General features: G+C 43.3%; 1 protein-coding gene and 1 long non-coding RNA gene across 2 annotated transcripts in view; both read right to left on the bottom strand.

Annotated features, from left to right (window-relative positions):
* Positions 1-15,205, bottom strand: part of JADE2 (jade family PHD finger 2) — a 144,117-nt gene extending 128,912 nt beyond the window's left edge. The window contains exon 1 of the mRNA XM_079968102.1: positions 14,170-15,205. The gene's annotated coding sequence lies outside the window, so the exon portion shown is untranslated. The remainder of the gene's footprint in view (positions 1-14,169) is intronic.
* A 4,105-nt stretch (positions 15,206-19,310) lies between these two features.
* Positions 19,311-25,396, bottom strand: part of LOC307211521 — a 39,066-nt gene continuing 32,980 nt past the window's right edge. The window contains exon 3 of the long non-coding RNA XR_013836501.1: positions 19,311-19,611. This is a non-coding gene — a long non-coding RNA (uncharacterized lncRNA). The remainder of the gene's footprint in view (positions 19,612-25,396) is intronic.

The following is a 25,396-nucleotide window of genomic DNA, read 5'->3' as shown; positions in this document are numbered from 1 at the left end:
GCATAGGTGGCAAATACCCAAGTCTGACAGATAGTTCCCCTTTTCTGGGCTCAGAGCCCAGCACCCCAAGCCCACAGATAAGGATAACATCAAAGCAAGCCCATTAACTTATATCAAAGCAAGTGAGTATAAACATATATGAGCTCATTGCTGCAACAACTACCAATTAATTGTGGGGTTATCTTGACTACCAAGATGGCATTAGTAAATCTTCCAGAACGGTTCACCTTTGGTTGAACACAAGCAGGCAGAAGCAGCTCTGGCTACCTCTTTTCTCACGGCAAAGGGGGATTTAAAACCACCCACATAACCTCTGGGTCCTGATTTGGCAAACCCTAACAACAAAGGCCTTCTTTTTCTGCTGGTTCTGTGCATTTTCAGATTTTCCAAAATACGCCTGGTTTCATCATAACAAAAGCAGTATAAGCATATTTTAATCCCCAAGTACAACATTATTTCACAAGTCGCCACCATAAGAAATCATAACATACAGGGCAGGGGTTCTCTAAGGTACCAATGACTAGATACCATTCACCACCACCAACACCGTTTTTCTTCTTCTAGGAATGAGGAAGGAAAGAACAAAACTGTGGAAAATAGTTTTGTTTGTGGTTTAATCACAAGAGCTATTAGGAGAAAATTGCACTTGATGACAAGACCACAGGATGCTATTATCCTTTGGAAAAGATGACAATCCGCAAAGGAATTCCCATAAATACTAAATCATAAAATCCTAAGCACTGCCTTCATTTCCAGCACATGTGCAATGTTTTACCATGCCACTACGAAGGATAATAACAGCGAAGTAACATAAACATTTTTACTGACAACGCTGTGGTAAAGAATTGCCCTGTCAAAACATGATTAAAATTACTTCTTGACAATATGGCTATATCAATACTTTTCTCCAGTAATTCAGGGGGAACAGATGTTATTAAACCAGCCTTGCACTTCAGGGCCATTAGATTTCAGGGAGAGCGAAAGATGCTGCAGATGGATTTGAAGACAGTTTATGAAGCTGAAATTCCAACTGAGCATCTTCCTAATGGGGTTTTGCTGACCAGGTCAGTTTAAAAAAATAAATACTTAACAGAGCAGCTTCTACTCTTTGGAACTAAGAATGGGCAGAGAAAGATTCATTTGAGGACTTGATATTTGTCCCTCACAAGCTCTCCTGCAAAAAAGTATTTGTGGGGCAAATTAAATGCAAAAATATCCTGAAGGGTGCAAGACTCAGAGCTACAAAATTCTGCTAAGTTCCACTGAGACTTTTACTTCTTAATATTGTTGCCAGCTGTGGCAAAGTTATTTGTGCCAATTCAGAGTCCCCTGTGCCACTTCAATGGCACAGGATGCTGTGTGCCCAGTTCCTCGGCACTGAGTTGAAATGGAGAAACGCTTGTAGGTGTAGGACGTCCATGAGCATGCACTGCACTCCAGAGCCTAGGTCACTGAATCGGGAGTAAACAAGTTACCTGGCAGAGATCACCAGGCTTCTTCTAGGATACTTAAGCTGTCAGTTGTAAAATGATGCTAGTAAAGCCTGTCTCCTCCCCTTTTGCACCAAGCTGAGAGGCTAATGTTCTTTCATGCTGCTCCTATAACGTGTGAAATTATGGTGAAGTCCTTCTAGGTTAGCAAACAGTCACAATATAATAATCAGCATTTATTTAAAAAACACGCTTTAGTGCTCAAGGCGCACCACATGCATTCCTTCAGTATACAACACCCCTGTAAGGATGGCCAGCATTATTATCCTCATATAGCAAATGGGGCCTGGGGTTGAGTGCTCACGCCTGCCTAATGGCACTGAGTAAGTTTGCTGCACAGATATAAAAATTCTAGAAGAGTGGCCATGCTAGTCTGTTGCAGCAAAAAAACAATAAAATATTGTGGCTCCTTAAACGCCAGCACATTTGTTAAAGTGAGATTTTGTAGGCAAGAGCCTGGTTCATCACATCTACTAACTAAACTTGCCAAAGATGATTAAGCATCTAAGAATGTTTTTATAACCGTCCCAAGGTACTCCTCAAAATCTATGTGTGCAACAGAATGACAACTATGTTTGACCTTTTTATATTTCTTGAACAACTGAGCCATAGGCATTTATAAAGACCTGACATGCTGTGGGGGCAGTGGACCTTGCACGGCCCAGGTGCCACACACAGGGATGGGTAAGGGAAGCCCCGGTGTTGGCAGTAATTTTACTTTATGTAGAAAGCAGACCACCAGTAAGCAAGCTAATGTTATTAGGCCTGGCAGATAACTGCAGGAATGTGGGCTGAGAACTTTATTCTTCCAAAAAGAAATTCAGGATGAATGTTCTTTCAAAGGTTTTCTTCAAGGAGCCTCCTAACAGCAAGCTGCATTGTGCTCTCCCCTTTTCCCTTGGAAGAAGAGCTGAGTCAATCCTGCCAGGCTTTGGATGTTATATGCGGTTCCAGAGTCTCTAAATAACCACAACCTGCTGATTAGATTACTAGGTTACCCTATCCAGCAGGGGAAATGACATTCTATGCATTCCTTCCTCTGCTTTACGCATTAGCTGTGTCATTCTCTCAGGCGTAGAAAATTCTGACTTCCAATGGCCTGCTCCCTCATTTTATTTGAAAACTTTCACTTGTGGACATATGCATTTTCTTGCTGGATCATTCCAAGCCATCTAGTTCAGCACTCTGTTTTTGGTCTCAGCTAGCCAGATACTTATGAAGACTCATAGCAAGTTACAGGAGGTGATACTCATTTGTTTGGCTTGAACATGGAGAGCCCACTTAACTTTCATTGCCAAAAACCACTCATAAACTAATCCTCTATTTACATTATTTCCACACACACTTTTTTTAAAGGTTGATAACGTGCATAAACAAGTCATATATGCAAGCCCAGCAGCCTTGTCCCTCAGAAGCAAATCGCAAGTTCTACAACTTTTCAGAAGCTTCATCTCCCAATCCAGCCCTGGATCGTGTCCCTTCTTCTGCAGGATTCTGACTGTTGGATCACCGAGATGACAGCTAACTTCCTGCTTAGTGTGATGAAGAGGAAAACGGCACCAACTCCTTCTTTAACACCACAGCCGTAGTCGATATGCCGCACAATCGAACCTGTTTTTGCATTCTCTGTCACTCGATGTTTTAAATCCCCTGTCACTTTTGTTATCCTCGTATTCGCCTTGGACGATATCTACCTTTACCTCCCCCCCTATTTTATGCTGTTATTTCTATGTATATTATGCTATGGCCACACGGCTAATGCAATAAAAAAGTTGTTGTTGTTGTTGTTGACATGTCAGGAATTTTCCTGACATATGGCAAGCCTAAAATAGGTAGCTACTTGGAGAGAACCTGGTGCTGACTGGGAATTTGAAGAAACAACAATAAAGTGGTTTTTTTCAACAAGTCATATATGCAAGCCCAGCAGCCTTGTCCCTCAGAAGCAAATCGCAAGTTCTACAACTTTTCAGAAGGCACAACATTATTTTGTATGGCGTATATTGCAAGGATCTGGCAGAATTCTGGCATAAATTCTAAACTAGCACACCTCTGCATTAACTTTCCCACCCCCCACCCCCGCTCAATCAACCAGCCTACCCAGTGTAGGAATAAGCTTTGCAACAGCATTACAGTCCACAAAGCCATTGCCTCAAAGTGATACACATACACGTGCGCGCGCGCGCGCGCACACACACACACACACACACTTTAAATTGACAATGCTAACTGCAGGAGGCAACTTCTGAGACTTCCCCCTGTGGCAGGTCACTAAGAAGTTGAATAAAATGAGATGCTAATAAGATCTAAAGTACTTTTGCCTGGAAAGTCTCTCCCAGAGTGGCACTCTTTAACATGAAAGCGAGAATTATACAGCAACCGTAATGTGCAAATGCCTAAACCACTCCAACATGTGAATGGAATCTCTATCTTTAATATCACTAATTTATTCAAATACCGTCTTGGGAGAGCAAATTGTAGAAAAGGAAAAAAGTGTTTGGTCATCACATAATCTGCCTTTGGAATGCCTTACTTAACAGTGTCCCATTTGGGGCTCAAATTTCCCCATCCCTAGTCATTTTTTATCCTATGGTGGTCAAGGGAAACGCACACACTGAATTCTGTGTTCTCTCAAGTTGTGGTATGGCTGAAAGAAACCACATTCCTGTTTGTTCTTCCTACATACCTGAATAAAAAAAAGAAAACAGCACCCCCGGCGGCATGTTAGGAATCTTCTTTCTGAATCCGTAATTCTTCTCTAGCAATCCATTTTCAGACACTTTTCTTTTTGTCAGCTAAAAACACACGGGACAGTTCACTGCCTTTTAGCTTTCATGGAAACTGCTTGGTAACTTCTAGAAAATACAGCTAACCTTTTTCCTTAAAGAGTATCTTACTGATCCTTGGGTTTTCATTCTCTTCTTTGTATTTTTTTGCTCCATGCCATAAAACATTCCCCTCTACAGTTTGTGAATCAAAACTATGTAAGGCCTAGGTAACCCTAGGCTGCATCACTTGGTTGAATACTACTCTATACCAAATAATAATAATAATAATAACAGAATTTTTTTTTGGGGGGGGAGGAATAACTAGAACTATTTGCAGTCATACAGCATTCACAGCCATATAAAACTTCACTTGCACTATAAAGTGATCCAAGACCCACATTTAGTACCTGAGTAAAAACTAGGCCTCACTCAAGGTTCAGACAAGAGGGCTTATTAATCTGAAAAGAATGAGTCCAAGCCAGGTGCTCTAAATTCCACTTCTACAATAAAAAGCAAAGAAGTCGTTCTCATGGTTCTCAAAGGCTATCAATCAAATTCAGATTTCTGGGGCTTTTGTGTATGATAAGAGCCCACGATGTGTTCAAAATACTCTAAGCCCATCTTCAAGCCTGAAGCTAGTAAAGCAAATGAGGTTTAAAGCTTTTTAGTCATGCCCCTCCACACCTGCTCCATCGACTAGTGTTTGACTAGCTTCAAGTTTCAAAGTGATGGAGCACTGCATGCGAGAGGTCCGATCCCTGTTGCTTCCAGGTAGGACTGGCGAAAGAAAGCTTTTGCTTGAAACCTGGGAGAGCCATAGGCAGCCAGTGTAGAAAATACTGAGCTAGGCAGAACCAGTGTGGTCTGACTGTGCTGCTTCCTACACTCCTAAGACTGGCTCAGAGCACATCTGAAAACTAAGCTCCTAGATCTCATTTTATCATCTTTCTGACCAAGCTGACATTTTGTTTAGCTTGTGCTCTGCATTTTTCAAACTTCAGATGCTGGGAAATAATAATATAGCTAACTTTTCCATTCTATTATTAATATTAATATTACTACTACTACTACTACACCTTTCCCCCTAGCACAACTTTCATTAAAAGCAGTCAGTTCCCAAAAGCCTGTTGGAACAAGAAAGTCTTCACCTGCTGTGGCAAGACCAACAAAGAGGAGGCCAGTCTAGCTTCTCTAGGGAGGGAGCAGCTACCGAGAAGTCCTGTACCTGCATCTCTACCAATTGTGCCTGAGAGGGTAGAGAAACTGAAAGAAGGGCAGGTTCCTATGAGGGAATATGGTCTTTCAGAGAGCTTGAACCTAAGCCCTGTAGGCCTTTATAACCAAAATGCTGAACTGTGCCCAGAAACAGACCGGTAGCCAGTGGAAGCGTTGTAGCAATATACTTCCTATAACCAGCCCTAGTCAACAATCTGGCTATTTTGATTGGTTTTACCTGCACTGAACCAATGGGAAGTCTTAACATTTCCCTCCGTGGCTAACAAAAGAGAGGCACATTATGAAAGAAGAGAAGAAGTGACCTTCCAAAAAGAGCTTTAGTAATATAAAGTTTGGGATTCTTATGTACTAAGTTCAATACCATGGAACAGAAGGAGATACACAAGCCAATAAGCCAATAAAATATGGATAAAGTTCCCTATAGTATCTATATGGTTCAATAAATATTTTATTTAAATGGTTCAATAAATATTTTATTTAATGCATAGAACTGAATTGGCACTCATTATGTTTATGTTCTGTACTTGTTAGTATTAAGATGCTTAACCACACTTAGGATGTACGGTAATCTTAACCATGCTTTAAAAGTACAGTCCTAATCTCATTAATCTGGGAGTAAACGCCATTGAACTCAATAGGATTTACTGCTGAGTAGATATGGTAGGACTGAGCTCTTTGTTCCCTGTTCCTTCCACATATCTAACTATCCTAGTTGGTTTTCTCTTGGATAATTTTTATTTTTAGCATTCTACTTATTCCAAGAAAGAGAAGTTTCCAAACTGATAAGAAGGCCCTCTACTGGAGGAAAGAACAAAGTTGAGAAGGGGACTAGACTAACTAAACAGATCCAAAAAGAAACTCTTGCATTTGCACCATCAAGCATGACACACACACTGGGTGATACCTTGCACCTCTGCCATCGGAGAGTGGTTTTCCTGGTGGTTACCATAACTGAAAAGCAAAGGTGGCCCATCCCCCATGCTGTATGCACAAAGTTTGGGTTTTTGTGTCCAATAATTCAGTTTTCTCTTTCTTTTAAAGAATCCTGTGAATTCTAGTTCTCATTTTTAAGTCACTTTCTAGTTTTCAATGAGAAATATGCCATAGAATCAGAAACACAGAATCAAACAAAAAAGCTTCAATTGTTTTTCAGTCCCTGTGTTTACATATCAATCATCTTCAATACTATACTCATTTTTTCCCATTTGAGGCAAACAACTTCAGAATAACAATACAAGACTACTATAACTGCAGCATTCCCATTTGTTGTGTGTGGGGATCCTGTGGAAAGGATGTGCAAATTATTGCCTTCTCCAGCCTCAGATACAAAAACCCCCAGCATGACTAGGCGCTTCCCATCCCTGGCAGAAACGCTTTCACTAAAAAGTGATCAATTTCCCTTAAACTACACAAAGTAGTAGTTATGCACATATCTGAATAGGTAATGCACTACACGCTTCAACATCTAAAAATATGACGGACCTGAATACCTGAGGAAGCAGCAACTAATAAAAGACCATGAAGGAAAAGTCCCATTATATTTAAAGCCCTGCACTTACCCTTGCTTTTGGATTATCTAGAAACTGAATGGGAGATTGGCCTGTGTGGAAACATTTTCCACTTAATAGGTCCCGTTGAAAAGGATGACTCCAATAATTGTAGCCATCTTTCTAAACAAAGATAAAAGTTACTTCCTGCTTCTTCCTCTGCCAGCTCCAACATATGAAAAATCTAGATCCATTAAATCTAGCTTCACTCCTGGTTTTGACACTGAAACAGCCTTGATCACCTACACAAGTGAAAGGACAGGGAGGGCGAGGCCCTTCTAATTTTCCTGAACTTCAGTGACCAACTCTGCTTAGTTTCCAGACAAACCAACTTCAGAACACTGGCTATGAAGTTGGCTTGTTTAATTATGTTGGGTGCAGCTCATGTACATAGTGATAAACCACAGTATAGGATCACAAGCTAACTTGGCCAGTGTTAAGGCTCAATAACGGACTAGGTCAGCAGAACCATCATTTTCATTACAACCCTTGTCACAAGTCTGGCAAATCTGGAACTATACTTCATAATCTGACAACACTGATGGTCTTTACTTGGACTTTGGTTTAACCCATGTGCAACTGTATTCATTCTATGTGCCTATTTTATTGCTTTGTTTTTCATCTCTTGATTTTCTTCTGTTGCTATAATTGTTCTTTACAAAATATTATAATAAAATAAAATAAAATAAAATAATAATAATGGACTAGGCAAGAAGCAATACACTCGAAGCCAAATTGTGACAATACCCATTCTGGGCATGGTTACACCCACCTGAAGAATCAAGTTTGTATTTTGTGGGTGCCAATAGATCTAGTGTTGTCACTGGAGGTCACATTATGCACCTCCTGCCATCAGCTTCAATCCCTGCTGGCCCAACTACAGTTATTCATGTTCCAGTAGTCTCTAAATTAAACAGGCAACTACTTTGCAAATTTCTCAGAAACTTTAGTTATTTCAAAATACAGCGACTATGCTGCTAACTGAGACGGGCTATAAGAAGATTGAGGGTTGCTTACAATCAAGCAGTGCCTAAGTTTTATTGAATGAATGAATGAATGAATGAAGAAGAAAACTGTTAAGTTGCTTGTCCAGCTAACAGTGGCTGCCAGTCAGTTTCTGGGCACAAGTGGTGGTGCTGGCCTTTAAAGCTCTAAATGGCTGGGGACTTGGGTTTCTAAGGGGAATGAAGGATAGTGAAGTGGTAAAGAATCTACTTTGCATGCAGAAGGTCCCAGGTTCAATCCCTGGCATCTCCAGAAACTCCTGTCTGAAACCCTGGAGAGCGGCTGCCTATCAGTGTGGACAGAGCTGAGCTAGATGGACCAATGGCTTGACCCAGTTGATGGCAACTTTCTATGATCCTAGAGGGCTGCCTCCTTCCACATGAGTCTCCCCAACGGTTGGCATTTGTCACCTGAGGCTTTTCTTCAAGCCCCATTCTTCTGAAGGTGGTAATTAGAGAGGGGGCCTTTTCAGCTGTGGTGGCCCCACATTTGGAACTCCCTTCCCAGGGTCGGCTCACCTAGCCCGATTCCAGAATACATTTTTATATGCCCAAGTCTTCTAGGATGTCAGCTAGATGATTTTAACCTGGTGATTTTAACTGTTCTCTGCTGGTTTTGGATACTCTGCATTTTTGTGCTCTGCTGTATTACTTTACATAGCTTTAATCATCAGCAGCTGTATCAGCATTGGATTTGTTCTATTATCTTGCAAGCTGTTGTGCGAGTTTGCTGTCTGAAGACAGCATGTAAACATTTTATTTATTTATTTAGCAGAGCATCAGTATAAAAATGCCGCTTTGAAAGCATTGTTTGGCCATATTCAGAGGTCACCGAACACCACATATTTTCTCTCTCTCCTACCCCATGACTCATGCAGCTTCCATCTGAAATTGCTTGGTCTCTGGTATCCAAAAAGCAGCTGGTAGATGGATCCAGTGAAACTACTCTACATTTTTGTCTGTGCAATCACCCAGCAAAAAGCTACCAAAGAGTTGCATTCAGACATTTCAAGATGCAACAAGGGTTCAATTACTCTGATTGAGGGGTTAAACTAGCACTGTGTGCTTTGATCAACACATACTTCTTAGGGTTGGGTATTTTTGATTTTGCTTTAGCCATGCTCACTATCTTGGTTCCTGGAGCAACTTCTAAGCTCATTTAAATTTAAAACAAAACTCTTGTGTTCACTTTGTCTGCTTTGCATTTTTCCATATCTAGGATTTTTTTTTATCACACATACGGTATTTATGATCCTACTTTCCCTTTCTGACTCTCTTTATTCTGCTAACCCTTTGGTTATCCAAAGACATATCCAGACAAACTAGCAACAGAGGCAGACAAGAGTGGCTGGGGAACCCCAGTCAGATGGGCGGGGTATAAATAATAAATTATTGCTATATTATTATTAAGTTAATGACAACAGATGTTAATCTAGATACAGGGAGGAGAGATGGGCATCACCAACATAGTAATGTCTAAGCATAATAATAAAATACAACTAAGCATAGCCCACTCTAAACAGAATTATTGAAAGATGGTGGGTAGCCAAATACAGAATATGCATGCTCCAGGCCTTAATTTTGGAATCCTACAATAACTGGCAAATATGCACCTTGAAAATGATTTGGCAACCAACTTTCAAAGCCAGCTGCTGGCTGCACTACTAGCAAAGGGAGAAAAATAACTTCTACCATCTACAGCTTTTAACTGAAAGCTATCTATCAGTGAAGTCATAGTGCTTAATGTGTGAGACTAGGACCTGGGAGACCAGCGTTCAAATCTCCACTTGGCCACGAAACTCACTGGATGACCTTGGGCTAGTCTCAGTTTAACCTAACTGAAAGGGTTGTTGCAGAGATTAAAGAAAGAGAGGTGAGAACCAGCTATGCCACCTTGAACTCCTTTGAAAAAAGGTGGGATATAAATGGAATGAATAAATAAAATTATAAATAAACTCAAGAGTAGTAACCCTAGCAGCAAATTTATCTTCTCCACAGTTATCTGTGCACTATTGTCCCAAACTATTCAACATCTTCCCCAAATCAGAAGCAGCTCCAACGTATGTATCTGACAACTGACAACTTAAGTCTTCTGTTCCCACAACTTCCCACCTCCCATTTTCTGTTATTTATAGAACAGGAATTCTGTTATTTATAGAACAAGATCAGAAGGTTAATGAAAAATGTGTGTTAGTGCCAGAGGAGTACCCAGGGCTCCATTCACACAGACAGATTTGACAGGTTACAACTTTCATTACTCATTTTTAACTTCATACAAATAAGGTTAAGGCAGGGTAAACATAGTCAGGCCTTAAGATTCTTGGAATCAGAACAGAAGTTAATGCGACTTTAAGATACCTATTTGGACTAGCATGACAGAAGTCCAAAGAAGTCAAAGTTTCAATATTTTCAATAATTACGGTATATAAACAAGGCAATTTCAGCAGGGACAGCTTTTCTCAATTCTGCATGATAAAAGCTTTTCCTGACAAAACCTCCTCTTTTACCTAACATTAAAAGTTCTGTCCTCCTCAACATCTGACCATGTTAATGCAGGCAACTATAGTTATTCCAATTATATCCTCAGTGGCAACAACCATAGGGAAATTTTGAGTAAAGCCAGCCTCCATAAGCAAGGAATATGTTTACCTTCCTGCCCTGTTTCAGCAGCCTTGGCTGTCAAAACCCAAGCTGAATTTTCCTACAGCAAACTTGACCTTTATACAAACTATTTTTCATTCAGTCTCAAATATGCTTCAACTTCAGGGGCCAGCAAATGTTTAAAGGTCAAGTATAGTTCTTAAAGGCCAATATTGCTTAACCCCAGTGAGAAGATGAGGGAAGTGAACTGCTGCCCTATCAGGAACCAAAGACTCATTTGCAAAGGTCTTTCTGATATTGTTTTGCATGTAGATTTACCAAATTAGTGCACTGCGTTTAATGACAGTTGGAGGAATAATCAATTGCCTGTTTGCAAACAGCTGCTGCTGCTGTGCATAAGGTTCACAGCACCTAGGGATCTATACAGCTGCATCTGAAATTCAGTTGCTTTTTACAATGATCAGGTGCATTTTCATCTTCCTCAACTTAAAACTACAAATGCAATTTCTAAGAGGGGTGCTGACAGATTCCCTAGCATCTGAAAAGGCAATTAGGATATTATATTCAATTTAGGTCTAAAATTAAAATGCTGTTAGCCGCACGATCAAAGACGGGCATTTGATTTGTAAGAAAAATGTGCTCAAAGTTTCAAGGGTGGAGGGCAAAGAGATTAATTTATATCCCAGAGTGACAGCTGAGAGGCCCCAACAATTTGCAAAGCTACTTGAAGAAATCAACCTTCTGGAGATTATGTTTTTTCTTTATGCAAACATAAGCAAGGAGATTAAAATGTTTGCTTCTATGAACTCAATTCCACAGAAGATGAAGGAGAGTAAGCAAGACAAAATGAGAAATGAGAGAGACATGTGGAAAAAGCAAGGACCATCAAGCATCATTTACTGAGGAATGAAGAGTAACAGAGGAGTAACAGAGGAAGCTGACTGAGGGAGAAACAGGCAAAGAGAAACTGACTCTCGAGATGCTTTGAGGGAGATTAACCAACAGTTAACACATTTAAATGCTAACCTGCATTTCTGCTTACTTATAAGTTTCTGGACAATAACCCAGAATCTACCAAGCAGTCCTCATGATTTATGGTACTTCCAGGTGTTCACAGTCCCACCAAAGGAAGGCGGCATCCACATATCAACAAGTAGCAGACAAAAAGGATGAGGATTGCAATTAAGAACAGGAATACAGAGTGAGCATGATCATGTTGCTGTGGGGCTTAATGAAGCTAGAGAAGATGGGCACCTGGGCATCTTTGAGGGCTGCTAATACTATTAAGGACTATAGGAGAAGCAAAGTTATACAGGAGAGACATAGTCCCAGTGTGCCAGCAATGGAAAAGTATTAAAAGAAGGTATGACTGTCTCAGTGGCACAGGAAAATAGCAAGGGGTGTGTGTGACAGAATAACTGATAACATAACAGAGATTCAATGGAGATTCCATTGAAGCATGGGTAACAGCAAAGTGCAGAATGCATCAAAGAATGTTAAAGAGGCAAGAGAACAATCTTGGGTAAGAAGCTCAGGCACTGCTACAAAAATCACATGTACAAGGAAGCCAAGCCTAAGAGTTTGGAAAAGGAGCAGAGAAAAAAATGGGAGATGGGATGGAGTAGGCAAGCTGTATGGGGAAGTTTTTTTTGTTTTAAAAAAGATTAACACTCATTTTAAAGAAGTGTTGAATGAGGCCTAATCTAATCCCTTGGGAAACACAAGAATAAAGGATTGGGAGGGACGGGATGAGCTATGTGTTTATTTTCATTCCATGTTGATTCTGAGCATCTTCCGACACCCAAATTAGCCTAAAGATTCCCAGCCATTTGTTTGCTTTCTCATTCACAAAGTATTCAACCTCCCACCATGATGAAAGCTCAGGAGGCTGAAGGCCAGAGGTAGTTCACATAGTGCCCTACAGACATTGCTGAACTACAATTCCCATCATCTGTGCTGGCCGGGACTGGTGGGAGCTGGAGTCCAACACCACCTGTGGGGCCGCAGGCACCTCACCCCTGCTGAAGGGTATCTCCCCCTATTCATAATGCCTGCCCTCAGCCTGGAAAAGATGACTGACCAAGCCCGGGAAAGACAGAAAGGTGTTCAGCACTTGCGGGGGGGGGGGCACAGAGAGTATAAGCGGCACCTGTAGCAGAGAAGACTGTTTGAGTGAAGAAAGATCTGCAGGGGTTAAGCTGACAAGAGGACTCAGCCCTAGAGACCGAACAACCATGATGGAAGAAAAGGCCTTTTGGTTTAACCGTGGGGGAGGTAGCATCTGTCCTCAGGGTCATGTAAACCACAACCAGCCCACACACTTCTGGGACGAGGGGTGGGCTTCCAGGGCAGAACCTGCGCCTTGCAGATCTCTGTCCCTCTGACTCCATATAAATGCACTGTATAGAAAACAGTCGCAAGCAGGGTATCGGGTGTCCGCACGAGGGGTGGGGGCAGCAGGGCAGGAAAAGAGGATGCGCCGCCCTCAGGAGCAATGCCCAGCCCAGGCAAAGTGCAAAGCCTGCAAGGAAGTGCAGGGAGGGCGGCAGGGTGAAGGAGGGAGGGATTCAGTGGCAGAGATGGAGGAAGAGATGAGACGCCCCCGGAGGAGCCAGTTGGGAGCCGGGAGAGTTTGAGAAGGTAAACAACAGCCACGCCCCCTACAGTCCTTCTCCCCACCGCGCAGCTCCGTCGCAGCCGTTGCCTGTACATTTCCACTCCCAAATCTCTCCATGCCCCCCAGCGGCGCGACTCTCGCCCTGCCCCCTCCCAGCCCGGGCAACCGCCCACCGCCGTCGCTGGGCTGTGCAGCCCGACTGCAAAAGCCACCGGCACCCCGGAAAAGCCTGCGCCCTTCCAAGCCCACCCGGGCTCGCCCACCCTCGCCAAGGAAAGGCGCCTCTTTTTCTCCTCTGCCTGCCTGCCTGCCTCCTGGGCGCATTGTTTGTGTCTGTTGCAGGAGCTGGCAGGGACCCCACAACCCTAGCACGTGAGAGGAGCGGATCATGTGGGTGCAGCTTCAAGACATGCAAAGGCTCCAAAACGTGCTGCGTATCAACAAAAATGAAACTCGTGTCTCTGCTAATTGCCGCGCGAACCTCTTTTTACTCGCGGATACAGGGGACAACACACACACACGCCGCGCACTTTTCGCCCGCCACCCTTTTTTGCCCCTCGAGCGCCTTCTTCCCCCTTCCACCTCAATAAAACGTGTCTAACTCCCCTCTCCCGGCCACCCTCTTGCTTCGAGACCTTTTGGGGTTAGCTCTGCCGCAGTCATTAATTCGAGGAAACGCTTCCTGAGGCTTCTGATCCTTTAAAAAGTTGTTGTTTACATTCCTGCCGCCTCCCTTTTAAAACATGACTGACCAACATGCGCAATCCATGTCTAAAAACGCTACACACTCTTCCACCCCCCATCCTCCTTTGCAGGCAGCACAGTCAGGGAGCAGTAAAACAAATGCAGGGGGGGATCGAGAGAAGCTGCAAAAAAATAAAAAATGGAGCAATTCTCCACCCTTTTTACCTTGCCTGGGAAAGAGCGTCCTCCAAGAGTTGAGACTGTCCCTCGGGTTACCAGAGAGGTGTGGGGAGAGATGCTCCAAAAACGTAACCGCTCATGGAATCTCCCTTTGCAAAGACTAATCCGGCACCATTGCGCAGGGGGCAAACCATCCCCCTTGTAGGATCCGAATATGATGCCCTTCTTTTAGGAGTAGATACAAAGTAACTCCATGGATGCAAAATTAAAAACAAAAACAACAAAAAATCAATTCCAAAGAATTGCTTCCAGCTGAGATGGCCGCTCTGTGCAAAATCCAGCGAGCCCTGCGTGTTCCTATTTCTTTTTTAAATCCAGACTTCTTTTCGAATCTCTTTGCAATTGCCCGAAATCCTGCGACTGCCCTTTTTCTTCTTCTCTCTTCCGACCCCCCTTTTCCCCTGCTGGCGAAGAAGGGACTTCTTCAAAGGAGTAGTATATAAATTAGGGTGATGCTGGCTGTTTCACCCCACCTTCTTCCTCCCCCCCACGCCCCCTCGCCCCCCTTCCCTCAATTTCTTATTTTCTTGTTTGTTGTTTCTCCCTGACGAGCAGCAGGTCCAGGTGCAGCAGCGGCGGCGGCGGCGGCGGCGGCAGTAGCAAACGTGGGTCCCATCCCTGATTGTGTTCGGCATGTGTTGCCTCCCACCCCAACGCACCGCTCACCCACCACCCCTCCCTCGCCTTCACCTCCCTCCGATGCGCTGAGTCCCCATCTCTTTTCTCTTGTGCCCTGGGCAGCTGGAAAGAGGTCGGGTTGCATACACGGGCTCGCTCTCCTTTTCTCCCTCTCTCCCTCTCTCCTTCTCTCTCTACAAGCCTGATCAGGTCACTTTCGCAATGATCTTCAGCCTCGCGCGCGCACACAACGGCGGCAGCAGTGCACACACAGATCACAGAGCTGCAACACTTTCTTTGCTTCCTCCCCTTCTCATATATACACTCCCCCTCTTTTTTCCTCTCTCTCTCTCTGCGCCCCCCCCCCCGTACCGCGCCGCTTTCACCTCCCCGGAGCTATGCACAGGCGTACACACTAGCCTGCTGCTGCAACCTTACAAAAAATAAGCTTATACTTAACAAAATCTTTTGGCGCCATATTAATGACGTACTTCAAATTTGCCATTTCTTCCTGCGTCAAAAAGACGTTTCTTGCAAATAACAGATGAGGTGCAAGGCGGGCGGCGAGGGATATTAAGGGGAAAGAAACGCCGACCAAGAAACCTCTTCCGCGGAAAGGAGGAAAGAGACCCTCGCAGCGAAAACCGCGCGTGGGGACTGGGGGGGGGGGGGAGCTCGCATTCGCCAGGAGGGCACGGGAGGTGAGGGAGTGAAGCAAGCCGGGGGGAGGGGGTTGGTTGCAAATCGAGATCGGAACAGAATCGTTTCCCCGCGGGTCACAAAAGTTACGCGGCCACCTCTGTGCTGAAATACTACCACTCTGGAGAGAGACGGGCATTGGGGGGGGGGTCGCTTTTAATTCAAATAGTTATCCAGATCACTTACAGCCGGGAGCATGCTGACGTTAAACACTTGCTCCTTTTCAGCAACCGTGCCAAAAAGTGGGGGGGGGGGGAGGGAGAGAGATTGAAAGCAGGGGTTGAACGGCATGATTCGACACCCCCTCCCTACACACAGATATGTGGGGGAGCTTAACATTTTGCCCCACTGAGCCTGTTTGTTTCGATCCCTCCAAATGCCCTCTTTTACTACCAAAAGGTTTCCACAGGGCAAAGAGGAAAAAGAACTTTGCACAGTTTGCACAGGAAGAAGAGGAGCCAGGTCCGCCCTCCTGTAGTTCTCGACTTGACCTTGTGATGCACAAACAATACACTTCAATCCGTTGCTGGAAGGGTGTTTGTTGCTGTTGCTCTTGCCTGTCTGTTTTCTGTGGTGGCGGCGGCAGCAGCAGCAGCCGCCGCCGCTGAGAAGAGCTCCAACATCCAGCTGGCCACACCCACCGCTGCCTGCTTGAGGCAGGCACCTACTTCTCATAAAATAACAGTTATTTCACGCAGGGGAGGCCTTCTGCCTGATCAACTGTCGCCCACTCAAGGCAGCAGCCTCCCCCAAGTGCCTCCTTAAGCATCGCACACCACCACCACTTGTTAATAATGCTTTGCCTTTCTAGAGTGGTTCCCACTTAACTAAGAACCTTGTGCATTTTCAAAAGTTGAACTTTCCTCAGGAGCTGCTGCTCAAAGCTCTGGGTTCAAGATGTAGGCTTGCTAAGGGATTTTACACTGGTACATGTGCAAGTGTTAGTCAGATGTGGTAGGAAAACCAGATATACCTCCCAGCATAGGGTTTCTTATTGAGATGATAGCTACATTCTCCTAACACACAACATTGCAGTATTGTTGTGGTTAGGGGAAACATAAAGTGCTATACTGCTGCAGTTCAGGCAGCATCTCCAAGATATCAGACAGCGCTACCTGGAGATGCCAGGGATGGAACCTGGGACCTTCTGCAAGCAAAGCAGATGCCCTATCAATGAGCTACCACCCTTGTCCTAAAATATGAAGGTATTTATATATTTACCTCATGTATTGGAACTATACATTCTAGGGTTTCCATATGTCTGGGATTTCCTGGACATAGCTGGAATCCAGCTGTCTCTAGCAGTGTTCAGGAGGAATTTGGGATAATAATAATAATAATAATAATAATAATAATAATAATAATAATAATACTATTTATTTCCCACCCATCTGGCTGGATTTCCCCAGCCACTCTGGATGGCTTACAACATCTATAAACACACAACCAAACATTAAAAAACAAAATATCCTAGTATACAAGCAACATAGAAAACCAATAAATCAATAGAAACCAATAACAACAATAGTTTACAGTTATACCAAAATTAAAATAATTGCCAACCCCAACTAAACATTTAACCACCACCACCCTGACAAAAACAAAACAGAGGAACCAAAATTAGAACCGTTTAAAACATTTCAAAACATTTCAGCCAGTTGCCCCAACCCAAAAATTGTTCCAGCAATGTCCCAATGGCCTCCTAGGAGCCTTTTAGCTGTTCAGGGTGAGTCAGGTGGAAATGGGCCTTGCAGCAGGGAGCAGATCTTCCTTCCAGCATGTCCGGGAAAATCCAGACGTATGGAAGCCCATGTCACAGTGCTGTTTTTGCCTATTTTTTTTTAAAAAAAAATAGCTCAAAAACTGCATTATTTTGCAATTTTGCCAAAATAAGGTCAGCAGCTTTGCAACTTTTCTGTCCGGATGTTCACTGTTTGAACCCCAATACATTCAAACTATCTGGGGATGCCTCAGAGCCACTGCAAGATTCAGGGGAGTTGCCATTTTAGGAAAACCATTCATGTGTTTCCCAGTGAAGATTTAAAATAAATAAATCCCAGAGTTAACACACATCCCTCAGCAGTTATATTAAGAAAAGTGATCATTAGGGTATATTCCACAGGGAACAAATGGAACTTAGCCAAATGAATGAGGCCTTCATAGTAGCATTCAAACTGTGTGCTTAGTTTTAACTCTGTGGTAATATTACCACTTAGTTTTAACTCTGTGGTAATATTATTATAAACTTTTAGACCCTGGTGCACTTCTTGGGCAGAGTATCTATCCTCTTTTGTGTTTTCAAAGCCTAAGTCGCTACAGATCACTGTGTTCCATTCATTAAACCATGCTGCCTCTGATTTATTGATGACTAACTCTCTAGCATATGTACATTAGAAGTGCGATAGTAATATACGGTAAATTGCTGGTGTATTTTAGAACCAATGAAGCCACTGGGGTGCCTCATACACAAGTTTCTACGTAGTTAGTTTGGCAGACAAATGGGTCAGTTTATCACCTTGTTCCCACATTTGTGTTTAGCCTCTTCTGTTCTGCCAGGCTACAGAACCACATGCCATGGAATATACCACATTGTTTTTGGCCCTTGGAACACACATGTCCTGTGCCAGAAAAAGGGAATAATTAATGTAATACAATTAACATTGATCATATGCTAGATATTTTGGAGGGATCCAGTGGGGTTTTCAAGCCCTAATCATAAGCATGGTTTGCCTTCTGTCTGGCATATGGAACAAAATATCAAAGTGTACTGAATTGGCATGATCATCAGCAGGTCATGACAGGGTGAAGAACTGGATGGGCAGGATAGTTTACCTGCGGCACATATGCTTTGCATACTCCAGTATGCAACTGAATACATCAACAGCAGAATCACAGTCTCCATTTTGCTCTATCTCTCACACTTGTTTGAACTAACTGGAGTTGTTTTTATTAAAGCCAAAGATTTTATCAATAGTAGATTGTCTTCTACTTTGTTGTTGTTTAGTCGTTTAGTCGTGTCCGACTCTTTGTGACCCCACGGACCAGAGCACGCCAGGCACTCCTGTCTTCCACTGCCTCCTGCAGTTTGGTCAAACTCATGCTGGTAGCTTCGAGAACACTATCCAACCATCTTGTCCTCTGTCATCCCCTTCTCCTTGTGCCCTCCATCTTTCCCAACATCAGGGTCTTTTCCAGGGAGTCTTCTCTTCTCATGAGGTCTGCCCGGACACTGAGGTCCAGCTCCGAGGGCCTTCTGGCGGTTCCCTCACTGCAAGAGGCCAAGTTGCAGGGAACCAGGCAGAGGGCCTTCTCGGTGGTGGCGCCCGCCCTGTGGAATGCCCTCCCATCGGATGTCAAGGCGATGGACAACTACCTGACATTCAGAAAACATCTGAAGGCAGCCCTGTTCAGGGAAGTTTTTAATATGTGACATTTTAGTGTATTTTTCATCTCTGTTGGAAGCCGCCCAGAGTGGCTGGGGAAACCCAGCCAGATGGGCGGGGTACAAATAATAAATTATTATTATTATTATTATTATGAGGTGGCCGAAGTATTGGAGCCTCAGCTTCACGATCTGTCCTTCCAGTGAGCACTCAGGGCTGATTTTCTTCAGAATGGAGAGGTTTGATTTTCTCAAGAGTCTCCTCCAGACCATAATTCAAAAGCATCAATTCTTCGGCGATCAGCCTTCTTTATGGTCCAGCTTTCACTTCCATACATCACTACTGGGAAAACCATAGCTTTTACTATACGGACCTTTGTTGGCAAGGTGATGTGTCTACTTTTTAAGATGCTGTCTAGGTTTGTCTTCTACTACTCATGGCTTTTTAGCAATCATAAGCAGCATTCCCCTCTCACCCCGCCAGCCCATTTCCACCGGCTTCCCTTTCAGAAATACAATCCCTCATCAGGTGTTCTGCATTTGTAAAATAGTAAGACCAGTGGCCATGCTGGCTGGGGCTGATGGGAACTGTAATACAACAACATCTGGAGAACCGCAGGTTCCCCATCTCTGATCTACAGGTTGCAGCAAAACCGTTGAGAAGGAGGTCTTCATCTGGTCAGTTTCAGTGACCATGTGGGAACTCCATGTATTGTTCCTTCAGCTTCCTAGGAGACATAAAGACACGCTGGTGTATTGAATAATTAGACATTCTAGAAAACAATTATTAGATTAATAAATAAGAAACACAGTTTACATAATAAGTCATCAGCCCCTGCCCTGGAAGGCAAACACCTGAATATACTGCTATATGCTGATGACATGGCGGTCATGGCACTCACTCGAAGGGGCATTCTCAGCATGCTGGAGGGACTCGCAGCTTATTGTTCTCAAAACTTTCTAAAGATAAACTATGATAAAACAAAAATTGTGGTATTTACTAGAGCTCGCCACACATTTAGATGGTCTCTAGATGAACACAAAATTGAACAATGTCCCCTCTTTAAATACCTCGGTATCACTTTCCAAGCTACATCTAGCTGGTTTGCCCACTTCAAGACTGTAGCCCTTCTAACACGTAGAACAACTGGTGCTCTGCTCAGCTTTTTTTATTCGAGGGGTGGGCAACTGGTGACCCCGGCACTAAAAACTTTTGTTGGAAAAGTGATTCCACAGATGTTATACGGAGTAGAACTCTGGGGATGGAATCAGAAGCTGTTAGAACGGCTTGAAACCTTCCAAATTTTTTATCTCAGAAGAATTCTAGGCCTCCCTCAGAGTACTCCGGCAGCTCTCCTAAGAGTGGAAGTAGGACTACCTTCTGTGTCTGCTAGGGCCCATTTAAGATTCTTGCGTTTTTTCATCAACCTTATAGATGCCCCGAACACCCTATTGGCTAAACAAGCCTTTGTATCATTACAATATAATACCACTTGGCATAAAAGTCTATTAGACATTCTATCCAGATACAACTTACCAGAGTTTAATACTCTCAAATTGTGGAGCCCTGATAAAGTCCGGGAATGGATCTTTGAAAAAGACGCCTCTTTGGACTCCACCAAGATAAAAAACTCTGGGTTTTCCTACTGGTTCCCACGAGTAAAAGCAGTTAAAATCTGTGCCAACTACTTGGTGGAGATCACTGATCCCACCCTTCGGAGAGCTTTCACCATGGCACGGTTTCAAACATTGCCAACTGCTTATCTGACCGGTAGATACACAAAAACCCCAGTTGAACATCGTTTATGTCCTTGTCTTATGAAAATTAAAGAGGATCTTACACATTATTTCCTCTATTGCCCCATGTACTTGGGCTTTAGAGACGCATTGCTGCAAATTATACCCATCTCTATAACCAGTCCTGAAGATAGAGTAAAATTTTTGTTAGTTGATGCAAACCCACGCATTACCCATGTGGTAGCGGTCTTTGTGATGAAGGCCATGAAAGCCAGGGAAAGATTTATGAACGACAATGTAAAGACCCCTTCACCGTCTGTTTAACTCGCTGTTCGTTTTCCCTCCTTTTCTACATTGTGGGAAGAAGGTTTTGTTGGCATAGTATGTAATGAATTTTAATATTTTTAACTACTGATTTTAGTGTTGATTTTTGTGCACAGGCATGGTCCTCACAATAAACGGATTTGATTTGATTTACATAATACTGAAATTGGGGCGGGAGATGCAAAGTTCAGCAAACATTTGCTCACTGCAGAAATGAATATAATAATAAATGTAGTGTGGTAAAGGGACCCCTGACCATTAGGTCCAGTTGTGACTGACTCGGGTTGCGGCACTCATCTCACTTTATTGGCCGAGGGAGCCGGCGTACAGCTTACAGGTCATGTGGCCAGCACAGGTCATGTGGTTCTGGCGAACCAGAGCAGCACACAGAAATGCCATTTACCTTCCCACCGGAGCGGTACCTATTTATCTACTTGCACTTTGACGTGCTTTCGAACTGCTAGGTTGGCAAGAGCAGGAACCAAGCAACGGGAGTTCACTGCATAATATTATCTCTTCTGAAGCTGGGGTATCAAATTCAAACATAAATTCAATATACTAAATGCTCATATACTTTTAAAAAAAAAGCCCTTACCTTTTTATATAGGATTTGGCCAACTATCCTTGAACAATTTACAGAATTGAGATAATAGTGAAAATGTTATATACACACATAACGCTTTGCTCCGTTCTGATAAATTCCATGCTTTGATTCATTACAGTGCATCCCATTTTACTCCACAAATGTGGAGAGTGGACAAATCAAATGTGCTATTCTATTTACCCTTCCCTCGTGAACTGAACCCCCACCCCCCAACACACAAACCCTGTCCATATACTTTCTTTGAGATAAATGGAAAAGCAATAACCCAAAGGAAAACCATGTTGCTAAATTGGAGTGGGGATGGAGTAGAGTGAAAATCTGATGCAGTCTCCTGTAGCAGCAGCCACTGCTGAATCTGACCCCCTGCCCCACTAAGAACCACATCCTAACCCTGAAGATGGTTCAGTAATGTGAATGGTGTATGGTAGCGGTGCGGTGCTGTACTGTGCAGACTTTACTGGGAACCCCAAAAGGAATTCTCTCTACTGAAAGGGCAGAACAATGCACTTAACAGTTTAATACGTAAGAAATTTTATCTCTGGAGATGATGTCTGCTTTATTCCCCCCCCCCCATCTTTATTCACTAAGACCATACTCCCACTTGCATTTGCTTATCTGGAAGGAAAAAGGGAAATAGCCTTTGCATGATGAAAACACAAGTGGAATTACCAGATGTTTTGTAACAAAGAGTTTATCTTTTATTGGGTTTTATATGGTCTTAAATCAGTAACTAAAGAGGGCTCTCTACAAGAACCGCAAGATTCTTACTTACTTTTCCCATAAATATTCCACAGACTGAGACTGCTGAAGGCTTGAACAGGTGCTGCTCACACTTTTACTTCTTTGCATTTAGTCATAATTGCACCCCCCCCATTTTTTTTATTTCTGCAAATTAATACAACAGTATTGAATCAGCATACATAAAAAACATAAAATTACCTTGCAATAATTGCTTGCAACAAACCCTGTTAGCTGGATGTAAGAGCCTCTAAATACTTCAAAGCAGAGGAATTTTGGGAGACAGAAAACTAAATAAAAGCTGCACCAGCTTTCATAGTAAGGCAGCTCCAAACACTCAAATAACACCTGTGTAACTTACTACCACATATGTTAATTAGGCTGTGTATACATTCTGATCATAGTTTTATTGTAAGTACAGAAGCAGCCACAAAAATCAGGAACTGAGGTAATGTTATACAGGGAAAGGATTTTAAAAAAGAGTGAGGTGACTGAGGATGTGAGGACTATGCGGGGTTCTTGTCAGGAACTGATGGAGTAGGAGAGTATAATCCAAATTTGCTTGTGGGTGGCATGGATCTTCTTAAAGGTAAAGGTAAAGGGTCCCCTGACCGTTAGGTCCAGTCGCAAACGACACTAGGGTTGTGATGCTCATCTCGCTTTACTGGCTGAGGGAGCCGACGTTTGTCCACAGACAGCTTCTGGGTCATGTGACCAGCATGACTATGCTGCTTCTGGCGAACCAGAGCAGCGCATGGAAACACAGTTTACCTTCCTGCCGGAGCGGTACCTATTTATCTACTTGCACTTTGACGTGCTTTCGAACTGCTAGGTGGGCAGGAGCTGGGACCGAACAACAGGAGCTAACCCCATTGCAGGGATTCGAACCGCCGATCTTCTGATCGGCAAGCCCTAGGCTCTGTAGTTTAGACCACAGCACCACCCGCATCCATGGATCTTCTTAGAAGCCCTAAATGAGGACATGAAGGTCCTATGACTGCCCACTTAGGGCTTTCTTGTTACTTCATACCGGGATCCTTCTACATCTCAGTATTATCAATGCTTGTTTCACTTACATTTGCTGCACCTCCTGGGCTCCTATTTCTTCCTGCAAACAACTTCTAATCCCTTACAACTTTGCACTCTCAAAACCTTCACTCATTTGTCAAACTTGGATTTCAGATTCTGAGCTTTGCCTGCCACCTTTGTGCTTGTTTGCCTTGTGCAGCCTCCGGTTCAGAATAAACTCACCCATCAGCTCCTGATCCTTCCAAGAGTGCTGCCTAAAATGCAGTGCTGCCTGGTTAAGAGTTTAATTTTAGTTTATAAACAGAGGCTTTGTGCAATGAAACAGCTACATGAAAGGCAAAAATTGGTTTCTCCCGACACAGGCCACACTTCCACACAACAGTTTATTGTGGTTTTAGTGCTGTTCATGCATGCATGTTTTTCTACAGCATTGCGTGTGTAGGTCCCCAGACCACCCCTCAATTAATTTCACACATCACACATAATTTTAGTTTTGGTTTTTGGGCACTATTTTGGCCACAACTTTATTAAAATACAGAATCAGTGAGTGGTTGTTTAGACATTGGTTATGACTATCTGTCCCCCCACCAGGGACAGAACTGACATTCTGAGCTCCAATCGGAAGCCAGTAGAAGGGAAAGTCAATGTTGGGAATCAGTTGAGCGTCTGACGCCGCCGCTCACCCAACCAGCTCCCCAAGGCTTGCCGGCCCTGGTCCCATGACAGGGATTGGACAAAAACGTGGCAAGCCCCAGGATTCCTTTAACGGAATTCCCTTCAGTGCAATTGGAGGGGCAGGCACAGCCTATCCTGACCCCTCCACCACCAGCTATTTATAACCAATGCCTAACCGCAACCTTACAAGTTGTGACAAATTGCTAAGTAGTGGGCAAAAACCAAATGGCATCAGCCAAATGGCAAAATTCCTACTAGGCCCCTGCACCAAGGCAGACGACCCCATGATAGGCAAAGCAAGGTCAACCGGAAAACAGGGCGGGCAGGTGATCTGATGCACTCTGCAAAAGAGAAAGGGAAACCAAAGAGCCCCAATATTTAATACCTAATGGTCCCACCCACCAACTTGCAACATGCAATTTACCCCAGCAACCCGGTTATCCAATCAATGCCCCAGGCAGTAGCCATAAACCTGCCCGGCAACACAGGGCTGACCTGGTGGTCCACACCGCAACACGCACTCTCATTTACCGGTAATTGGAGAATGCGCTTTCTCATAAAAATCCCATTCCATATCCACCACCTCATCTCCATTTAATCTACTGTGTTCTTAAGGTGTTTTTTACTGTGTTTTTTTCTTTTTTTGCGGAAATGGTAAATCCAGATTAAATTGAGAAATAACATGGGACAGCATTTTTATGAGGAAGATATGTGGAAGTTGTGCAAAAATTTGCAGCCACAATAAAGTTGCATTTCTTTCGTCTACCCACCTGTTGTAAAGCTTTATTACAAACACAGAATTTCTGCCCATTAAAAGGTGACAGCTCCAATGCTAACAAACAAGAAAAAGTAATTAACAGTCACAATGGCAGAAGAAAAGGCACCTTACAGTTTCATATGTATATATAAAAGAAAATGCAAATGCTTGTCACAAGCTGCAAATAAATGTTTTGTGTTGTTATTGTTTTATCCAACACCATTCTCTGAATCTCTACAAGTCATCACTACAATATTTACTTATTAAAAGAACTTCCTGCTGGGATATACTGTAATACTTTGCTCCTTGTCCTTCCTTCCAGTTGTTACTCACAGCCCCTTTCCCCACTTAGACCCCAAACAGGCTTTCGTTGAAACAAACATCTTAGAAGAATGAGGGGTTCTTCTTTTTTTACTACCACCTAACCAAAAAACACTAATGGGGAGTGGGAGCTGGAGCAGTACCAAAGTTTCTCAAAATTAAACTACAGACTAGTTCATAGCACAGGCCAATAGTGCCTCCATTATTCAACAGTCATTCAAACACCCCTTTTACAAGAATTAATGTTCCCAACCACAATTTATCCAAAAGTTCAAGATCCCTTATATTTTGCACCGCTTCAACATGACCCCTTAAAATGTCAAATGTT

This window comes from Podarcis cretensis (genome assembly GCF_951804945.1).
Source record: "Podarcis cretensis genome assembly, chromosome: 2".
Classification (NCBI taxonomy): domain Eukaryota; kingdom Metazoa; phylum Chordata; class Lepidosauria; order Squamata; family Lacertidae; genus Podarcis; species Podarcis cretensis.
This window is presented reverse-complemented; position numbering and strand designations above follow the sequence as displayed.